The sequence below is a fragment of the Berghia stephanieae genome, chromosome 2 (assembly GCF_034508935.2).
Source record: "Berghia stephanieae isolate SIO BIC M18660-M18661 chromosome 2, UCSD_Bste_1.3, whole genome shotgun sequence".
NCBI classification, from domain to species: Eukaryota; Metazoa; Mollusca; class Gastropoda; order Nudibranchia; family Aeolidiidae; genus Berghia; species Berghia stephanieae.
Window position 1 is genome coordinate 17,759,967 of NC_088361.1, and position 10,952 is coordinate 17,770,918.

Sequence of the window (10,952 nt, forward strand, 5' to 3'; positions counted from 1 at the left end):
GCCTCAAGGTAATTGTATCCGTTAAAAAAAAATAATAAAAAAATAAAAAAAAAAACTAAAAAGAAACAAACGAACTTGATGGGCTGTTTCGCACACAGTGTTATCTCCATCTACAATCTTTAAGCTCGATAAACGATAGATTGTCGTAAAAAAACTGAGCTCCGCATACTTTACACCAAGCAATGTACGTAAACCTTCACGAAACATTTCTTTTCTTTTTTTTTTTTCTGATAAATTCATAAAAGTTACAGACTTGAAGTCCTAAACACCCCCAAGTTAGTCTTGGGTTGGGGGAGGGAGGGAGGGGGGGGGGGGGCTGAAAATAAGAAGTAAGAGACCTCCAACACTGATAATCTCTAAAGGAAAATTTGGCGTAAACTGTATACAAAATAATATCGATTCAAATTGAAGTAAATGTTACCGGGTTCAGCTTCATTGTCGCAATAATAACTGACTGGCAAAAGCAAAACACAGAAAATGAAAAAAAAAAAAAAAAAAAAAAAGAAAAAAAAAATTCTAAATAGAACCAGTCGCTGCTGTGTAGATAAAACGATATAATTTGATAATATACCAACATAGAGCGTTTATCACGCCATACATGTGTAGGACTTTTTAAAAAAAATAAAATATAAATCAGTCTGACTTTGTTAGAATTTTTCTACTAGAGGGAATACACGTCTCTATGTGACCTGAGCCTGAAAAAAAAAACCCCAAAAAAAACAAAAAAAAAAAAAACAACAAAAAAAAAACAAATCAAAAATTAAAAAAAGAAAGCCTCAATACAACAACCCCCATTAATATACAGCTATTTGCCATGACCTGCTGCGATATGGAAATATTTTGGCCCCGACCTGACCTGGCATATCAAGCGACTAGGCCTTCTCGCCGAGCCGCCTACTGGTAATCACGTGATAGCTATCGGCGAGTCAACGTCGACGAAAACAGCAGACGGCGCGAGGAAGGGATGTTGGTCGTGTTGGACGGATTGTTGTGCTTGTGGTTTTGCACACTCCAGCTTCAACTGATGGCCTACTTTTCAAGTTTCGATGTTGACCTGTGTTATTAGAGACAGTGCTGATGTTTGTACTTATTTCATTCTGTTTAAAGTTATTATTCTCACAAACGTGGATTACTCTTTGATAATATCATGACATAACAATTTCTTTACAAACTGCGCCGATTGTTTACAGTAGGAGGGGAAACGGTAAGTAATTTTTTGTGTGTGTATTTTTTTTCAATATTGCTAACTACACACCTTCACGAAGGTAAGGTACGATGATGCAGGCAGGGTTGCCAGTTTGGCATTTTAAATGCCAGATTCCAAAAATCTGGCATTTTTGAAAACCGTTTGGCATTAGAAAAATCATTTGGCATTTGGCATTTTCATTTGGCATTTTCTTTTCTTGTATATTATACTTCAAATGACACCTTTTCTCAACCGTGGTGTAGTGGTTTAGCACTCCACTTAGTAGTCAGTAGGTAAAAAATTACCCCAACAGGAAATCTAGTATAATTCAAAAAAAAAAGAAAAAAAAAAGAAAAGAAAACATGCAAGCCACCAGGATATGATAGTAAATTGTCTATCAAAAGTGAGTAGTTTTCTTAGTGGGGGTGGGAGTCAACAGACTTTGGCATTTTTTTTGAGTGTTTTGGCATTTTTTGAGTCTTCCCCTGGCATTTTGTTGAAAAATAATCTGGCAACCCTGGATGCAGGGCAAGGCCACACGATGCCTGCCTGCTTTTACCTGTGTGTCCTCATATACTCCTCTCTCCACAGTTGTTTTCAATTTATGCATTATATCTTTTTTTCTGGTTTTCCCGTTGCATATATTTTTTTTTATTTTGTAAGCAGACGACGGAGCCTCGACTGGGTGTGCTCTGATTCTGAAGCGAATGTGTGCCTGTTCCGCAGTTTGTGCCCTTATTTTGAGTAAGGATAACATAATAAAATGCAATACGAAAACGATTAATTTCAAATTGCATTTTAACGATTAATATTTCTCGTGAGACACTGGTACTGTTCATGCCTCAAGTGTTATGGTGAATAGATTAATGTGCTCCGACCTTGACATTCATCATTTAAGTTTCAAATCATCAGCATATCTAATGTGGCAAGTGCAGAAAATGTATTTTTGGGGGCCATGATAAAAGCTCACAATGATGTGCAGAAAGTATTGATTCAGCTCAACTATTCTCGCATTTAACCAACGAATGAAAATTGCGACGGGCCTATCATTTATTCGTCATCAATCCATACCTCCTGTATTGACAGAACAGTGTTACAAGCACATACGAAACGGGCAGATCAATTGCTCTTTTTTTAAAATGTTAACCCACATTTCAATGTAACAGAAATGAAATGAAATAATTTAAGGCACTTAACCTATTTAAGAATTATCCGTGTTAGGAACTTATCCCTATGTGCACTTCTATTTATATTCATGTCGGTATATCTACATTTATGATGCTGTGACTACCTATCGGATTGATTGGATTAGCTATGCACTGGTTTGGATTGTACTTCGGTCTTTCTGATTCTACTTCAATCATCTGTCAAGGAGGACATATGAGTTTTGCCCAAGCTTACTTTTTACAAGCAGTATCATCATCATCGTCATCATCATCATCATCATCATCATCATCTTCTTCTTCTTCTTTTTTTTTCTTCTTCTCATCATTCACTTTTCCATCCTTTCCCCTTTCTCATGATCATAATCTCTCTCTCTCTCTCTCCCTCTCTCTCTCTCTCTCTCTCTCTCTCTCTCTCTCTCTCTCTCTCTCTCTCTCTCTCTCTCCGTCTTCTCGTTCCTTTATTAAAAACGATCATGATCTCTTCTTCCTGTATTTTTTTCCTCCCCACATGCTGACTGCCTCCCCCCCCCCCCCCCCCGCCCCTTTTTCTCCTCTGTCCCCTTTTTTGCTAACTCCTCACCATTTTTTTTTCTCTTTTCTTCTTACTTGTTCATCGATTTCTTTATCCTTTTTTTTTCTTCCTCTTACCCCCTTCTTCCTCTTTTTCTTCCACCATCATCACCTTCCTCCTCCTCCTCCTCCTCCTCCTCCTCCTCCTCCTCCTCCTCCTCCTCCTCCCCTAATTGATTCTAGTTGACAAACAACCCCCCCCCCCCCCCCCCAAACTTTTTGCTTTAAATATTCGGCGTGCCTTGAGGTTATGTCCTAGGCCCCGTTTTAAATAACAGTTTCAAAATCCAACCTTTAGCGGTTGTCATCAGTCAGTCAGCATATAATGTCATTTATTACACGAATGCTAATGACATGCAGCTCTGTGCCTATTATGCCAGTTACACCAGCCGGTGTGAGTGACCTGTTTCTTTCATGCATGGAAAATTGCTTTGGAGTTGCCAAGAACGGAGTGGCTGGAAATAAGTTTAAACTGAATGAAAAAAAAAAAAAAAGACGCTCTATTTTGCACCCCTCTCCTCCCCCCACCCCCCTTTTCCAAAATATAAAAGACACGCAATATCCTATCTGAATAATTTCACAATACGCTTCAACAGTCGTAATGACGCATGGTAACTTAGTAACTGGCTCTAAACTATCGGAACAATGGCGGACCCCCTTATGAAATACTTCTCCGACGAGCATAAAACGGTATCCAGGGAAAAAAAAACCCGTTTAAATATGATCATGTTTTGACTTTTACACATTCTGATCACAAGACATATGAAAAGTTCTAGCCAGCATGAAGAATAAATAGTACCGATTTTCTTTGTTTAGAACCACGATGGCCGCCGTTGCTGGGCGATGTGACATCAGACTATTGAATCCAATTATGATTGAAGATGAGATACACATCATTTTACACGTGAAATCCCATTAACCACTTGAGTGTAATGAAATGATCTATTTTGAAATAAGAAAGATTGGAATACGTACAAGGGATCTAGCAATGCTTACTCGTCATTTGTTATAATTTGCTGTAATTGATTCTTGCTGTTCCCTTTTTTATCGTCTTCAGTATTCCAAATTCCTCCGCTACAATCTATATTTTATTAAAAACCATATCGATGGCATGTTTTAAAGTAAAATACTCACTAAGTCTGCTCACCAGACCAATCGCATAAACACACAAAACTCTGATTGAGAGAATTAGTGAGTATTAATCACACCTCTGGTGGTCCACAATATCGTACAAGAACAAACTAGCTGATTGACGTCATCTCACTCATTCTATTTAGAAAGAATATGATCTTGGTCCAACCAAGCCTTTACCCCTACACTGGCTTTCCGTTGGATTGAAAAGTAAGATCATCTCTGTGCTTTATGAATGACTAAATGTGTCAATAAAACTACTCCGTGTAACTTATAAAGTTGTTGTACTCATATAGTCTCTAAATGAGGATCGTGCTGTCAGTCCTTTATTTGTATAAAAAGAAAAGAAATGGCTCAAAATTCTGTGACAGGCTCATGTTGCCCTTATGAGAATTCCTTCCCAATTTCTTTAAGAAAATCCAATACACACTAAAGTTACTTGTAAACCAATCTTGAAAACATCCTTTGTGAAAATATCGGACAGACTAGAACTTGACGCCTACACCCAACTACATTTTGTTGTGTGAATTTTTTTGTACTGGTTCTAATAGAGTATTATTGTTTTGTTTTATTTATAATCTCTCTCTCTCTCTCTCTCTCTCTCTCTCTCTCTCTCTCTCTCTCTCTCTCTCTCTGTGTGTGTGTGTGTGTCTCTCTCTCTCTCTGTCTTTTCAGTTTCTCTCCTCCTCCCCTTCATCACCGTTATCAGCGTCATCTGGTAACAGACACAGCGAGAGTTCCTCCGCTGGTAGGTAGATAGGTAGAAAGATAGATAGATAGATAGAGAGAGAGAGAGAGAGAGAGAGAGAGAGAGAGAGAGAGAGAGAGAGAGAGAGAGAGAGAGAGAGAGAGAGAGAGAGGCGCACTCGTTATTTGTATCTTTCTGTTTATTGGAAGGAAGGAGTAAATAGGGTGGGAGAGGGGGAGGGGCGAGAGGCATTATTCTATCCAGGCCAGAGAACTGGGACACCCCTCCCCACCTTGTAATTATGTCAACACAACCCCAAGAAGTAAACTCAGCTAACAAGGGAAAATTACACATTGAACTCATGTGTGTAGAGACGAGTTTTTAACGCTCTTAAGAATTTTAGCTCGGCATTTATTTGATCGGTGGAACAAGCAGGCAGGGACCATGAAATTTGGTAGCTATGTGAAATAGCTACGGCTTTATATAGGAGAATGTAATAAATGATTTATCGTCAATACCATTGAAGAATTGCCTAGATTTTAGTACATTCCACATTGTAGTGGATTGAAACTCAATAAAGATTTCTTTATTTCCTTAAATTTAAAGTATATTTTTAGAGTGGTTTTCCAAAACTCCCTAACTCCGTGTTTCCCGATATTGAGATATTGAGGATTATTTCCCCTAAAATTTCTCATTCGGTCTATTATTTTATCATATTTAAACTTCAAATTCACACAAATCAGGGGAATTTTTTGTGCCCAATGTTGCTTAAAAATAAAGTTTAAGTTTCAATTTATCTCATGGAGGCAAAATCTCAAAAAGTAGAAAAATCGACATAACGAGTTTTGGAAAACCAGCCTTCATTTAATTATTTAATTTTAGTCCTGACTACAAATGTATTTATTTGATCACGAGTTATATTAATAATAATAATAATAATATAATAATAATAATAATAATAATAATAATAATAATAATAATAATAATAATAATAATAATAATAATAATAATAATAATAATAAAATAATAAATAATAATAATAATAATATAATATAATATACTTATATAGCGCCCATATTAATCCACTGACGAGTGCTCTATGGTGCTTGACAATCACTGAAGACTATATTAACTAGCATTCACACCAGCACGCTCACACACAGACACCCGTACACCCACATACGGGAACTTCTCCGCGTCCACATACGCAAACTCTTTACATGTACATTACTACCCTAAATTAAAACATAAAGCATATTAATTGTCGAGAAACGCTCTTCTAAATAATTCGGTTTTCAATTTCTTTTTAAAGGTTTCTAAATTTTCACTATTCTTAGTATTATATGAAAGGGAATTCCACAACCTGGTCGCAGTCACTGGGAAGGATTTGTTGTGAAACAAAGACTTTGAGGGCATCTCTGTCAGAAGAAGCATACTATTAGATCTTTGTCCTTAATTTAATTTGTCGGAACACGATTATAATTTTTAGAAATCCCACATCCGGGAGAGGGCAGACATCCAAGAACCGAGGAAATCTCCTCTGGATTAGGTTTTTAAAAAGAGTGATTTAGTGTCCGATATAGCTTTCTGTGGAAATTGATAAGGGATGAAGAATTATTGGTGCTATGCGCTCAGTTAAATTGCTCATGGCATCCGCCAGCGGGATATAACTACCAACTCACAAAACTATGTGTAGCCTTAAACGTTTATAGTCTGATTGATAGAATTTAGTGAGAACCATTCATAAAAAATTGCTGGCTAAAAACAAGATCAAAGAACTGAGTGACGTCAATTTTGTTCCTTCCATAAAAAACCATTGATGATGACAGCAATGAAAGGTCGGTCGATAAAATGTTATTAATTTATCAATATTTCTCCGTACCATTCAATGAACATCAAAAAGTGCCACGAGGTTCGTGGAACAATGCCATGTATTACTATTACATCAATAATATTCACCAGCAATGAATTTCACTTGTAATTCTTTCTTCGGTATAATAATCTAAGAGTCTTATAACCAAAGATAATACAGACAAGTGGTATCGGCTGGTGTTAAGCTCTACTGTTTTGTTCAGATCGGCGTGCACTTATTTTCAGGTCTGATCACCCAATTCCTTATGGGATCATTGTTGTAATTGAAATCTTTAAAAAATGACGCAAAATGTTGTCATTTACAACAATATTAAAATAGGCCCATAAGTGAGTTCAGTTGTCAGACCTACATATATGTACACACCGGTTCAGACACATTTATCATAATTTTAGTAGAGAGTGCCCCATAAGTGATTTCAGTTGTCAGACCTACATATATGTACACATCGGTTCGGACACATTTATCATAATTTTAGTAGAGATTGGTTAATCACTCTCAATGTCAGTTTAGTAGGACATAAAATTAAAAACAAAACAACATCATTAAAAGCAGCAGAAAACAAAATAAAACATAAAAACAAGAGAAAACAACCTCAAGCGCCAGAAAATAAAGCAGAAACAAAACAAAACAAAACAATTAATAATACACCATTTAATAATTTTTTATTTTTAAAAAACATTGGATGAACACTTTATAGTCACCTGGAACACTACAAAAGACGTCTAACTTCTACGTCATGGCACAAGACCGAAGGGCTGGAGCTCAGGTGGTCGCTGGTTCGGATAAGTAAGTAAGTAAGTAAGTAAGTAAGTAAGTAAGTAAGTAAGTAAGTAAGTAAGTAAGTAAGTAAGTAAGTAAGTAAGTAAACATTGGATGAAACGTATGCGTTTTAAGATAATCGTTTTTCACACCATTCAACTGTTAGCTGCGGATTTAGTTGAATTCGGGTTATCAGAGATGTGATCTCTTCTCACCCAATTCTGTCCCTGTCGGTATGTTAACGGTTATAATTACACGCGTATGTGTGTGTGTTTGTGTGTGTGTGTGTGTGTGTGTGTGTGTGTGTGTGTGTGAGTGTTTGGTTTTGTTTTGGCTGACAAAACAAAATTTGCTACCGGTTTATATAATAATAATAATAATAATAATAATAATAATAATAATAATAATAATAATAATAATAATAATAATAATAATAATAATAATAATAAGGATAATGGTGATGATGATAATGATGATGATGATGATGATGATGATGATGATGATGATGATGATGATGAGCGACTATGTGGTCGAGTGGTATGACACTCAATTTCGGATCGGAAGGTCCTAGGTTCGAGCCTCGCTCGGCGCATAGTTGAGTCCTTGGAGAAGGCTCTTTACTCACATTCTTCTTTCACCGTACTCGGGTATAAAATGAGTACCTGACCGTTAACAGCGTTGTCAATGTCCGAAATAATAAAATTATAATATCGCCTAAAAGGCGTCATATCCCGTCCGACATGTTAAATGCTGCAGTTGGACAGGGACCCTTTGAAAAGCGCTTTAAGCACGTTTAGTGGATATTGCTCTGTATAAAAACTCAAGGATGATAGTAATAATAATGATTTTAAAAGAACAATCAGAGCGGTAAACACCAATAACTACTCGTGTCCGTGTGTAAAATCGTAGTCCACTCACTATTGGAGCCTCAATATCGCGTCAACGAATTCACTTGAAATAGGATTCAATAGTCTGATGTCACGTCCACCCGCCAGCAACCAGCAGCTTGGTTCTAAACAGAGAAAATCTGTACTTTTTATTTATTCTTCAGGCTGGCTAGAACTTTTTCACATGTCATGTGGTCAGAATGTATAAAATTCAAAACATGATCAGATTTTAAAAGTTTTTTCTCCTCTGAATACACTTTTTTTTGCTCGTCGGAGAATTATTTCATAAGGGCGTCCACCATTGTTCCGGTAGTTCAGAACCAGTTAATAAGTTACTATGCGTCATTACGAGGGAAGTGACGTCACGACTGTTGAAGCCTATTGAAAGGGGAAACAAAATATGTAACCCATCGACTCCAAACGTTACGATGTCAGGGTGTTACCAAACAATGTGTGTGTCGTCAATAATAATAATAATAATAATAATAATAATAATAATAATAATAATAATAATAATAATAATAATAATAATAATAATAATAATAATAATAATAATAATAATAATAATAATAATAATAATAATAATAATAATAATAATAATAATAATAATAATAATATAATAATAATAATAATAATAATAATAATATAATAATAATAATAATAATAATAATAATAATAATAATAATAAATAATAATAAATAATAATAATAATAATAATAGTAATAATAATAATAGTAATAATAATAATAATAATAATAATAATAATAATAATAATAATAATAATAATAATAATAATAATATAATAATAATAATAATAATAATAATAATAATAATAATAATAATAATAATAATAATAATAATAATAATAATAATAATAATAATGATAATATTAATAATATATGGTTTTTATATACAAGATTGCCAATTTTCCGTCTATTTACGGAATTCAGTGTCTTATAAACCCTCAGTATATTTTCCAAAGGAAGAACACCATGTCATTTAACTGGAGTCCAATGCCCAGAAAGGGGTCGGTTTATGTGTTTGCGTAAAAGGTCAGTAAATTTTTGCCCCCTGAATTGGCAACCCTGAATATAGCGCCTTACCCCGTATCTCAACAAGCTCAAAGCGCAATTCAAAGTGAAAATAACCCGTCATATCAGGTTTTAAGTCTTGTTAGATAGCATAGTACATGTCAGTGATTAGTTTTACATGGACGGTGTAGTGGTGTCTGAAAGTTCTCAATACAACGTAAACGTATTCCAGGTTTTGTATTTTTGGATATTGATTCAATTTTTTGTACACATATAAATCGCCCGGAGCGATTATTACAGTTTTGGGTCGATTGGACACATTTTGCAAACTATTTCATAATGCTATTTATGGTTATGACCGACCTTGACCTGCATGCGGGGTAAGCACCCTCATGTTATTTTTATAATTAGGGGCAACGTCCTGTGCTGTGAATTGTTTACAAATATCGCATGATGCATGGGCAATATATTGGGTTTTTTTTCTTCCGCGAATGAAATTAATGTGTGATTTTGTAATTCAGAGGGAAAGGGTATTTAAATGTTGGTGGTAGTAGTAGTAGTAGTAGTAGTAGTAGTAGTAGTAGTAGTAGTAGTAGTAGTAGTAGTAGTAGTAGTAGTAGTAGTAGTAGGTAGTAGTAACAGCAGCAGCAGCAGCAGCAGTCAGTAGTAGTAGTAGTAGTAGTAGTAGTAGTTGTAGTTATAGTAGTAGTAGTAGTAGTAGTTGTAGTAGTAGTAGTAGTAGTAGTAGGAGGAGGAGGAGGAGGAGGAGGAGGAAGAAGAAGAGGAGGAGGAGGAGGAGGAGGAGGAGGAGAAGGAGAAGAAGAAAACAAAAAGAAGAAGAAGAAGAAGAAGAAGAAGAAGAATGAGGAGGAGGAGGAGGAGGATGGACGAAGAAGAAAAATGATCCCTTGATTGGGGAAAATAATCAGCTAAATTATGTATCAATTTTGGCGCGTGCATCGTTTGTAAATCTTCTGGTCTTTGTTTACATTCAACATGGCATCATGTTGCACGTCAATAATTATGAGTGCCAGCCTGTCAATCTTTCCATTTGGATGATGATGGTAGGATGGTGGTGACTGGTGATTTTGTGTCATTGAACCCTGATTGGATGTATAACTCACCATATTCATATTCCTATTCAACAGTTCACCACGTGCAAGTACAAACGCACATACAAATACAAACAATCATTCACAGCCCCCCCCCCCCCCCCCCCACACACACACACGCCCGCACATAACACACATGATAATTACACGAGGTGTTGTTACAATGTTTTTTTTTTTTGTAAATTTCGCCATTAAAGTACATATGTACTCCGATCAGCGACATCTATAATTATGTCCTAGACTCCATTGCATACATAAAATACACACACACACAACGCCGACACAGGGGGCGAGATGGACGAGTGGATAAGGCCTTGCACGTACACTCAGAGGTCCCAGGTTCCAATCTCTGCCAGCATCTCGAATTTTTTCTCTCCTCTAGAAAGAAATGTATCGCCAATTGCTCGCCCTCACCGTTGTGATGTATCTCGCCTGTATTCATCATACATCATCTATTGTGTTTGTCCAAGTCACATGACCCAGACCTGTTTACATGAAATTTTAAAAAAAGAATTATTAGTTTCCATGGAGAAAGTAATACAAGTACAT

General features: G+C 35.8%; 1 protein-coding gene across 2 annotated transcripts in view; it reads left to right on the forward strand.

The window, feature by feature from the left end:
- The first annotated feature begins 369 nt into the window (after nt 1–369).
- LOC144964417 (uncharacterized) overlaps nt 370–10,952 on the forward strand; it is a 94,243-nt gene continuing 83,660 nt past the window's right edge. For both annotated transcript variants that reach the window (XM_078898653.1, XM_078898654.1), the window contains exon 1: nt 370–1,204. The gene's annotated coding sequence lies outside the window, so the exon portion shown is untranslated. The remainder of the gene's footprint in view (nt 1,205–10,952) is intronic.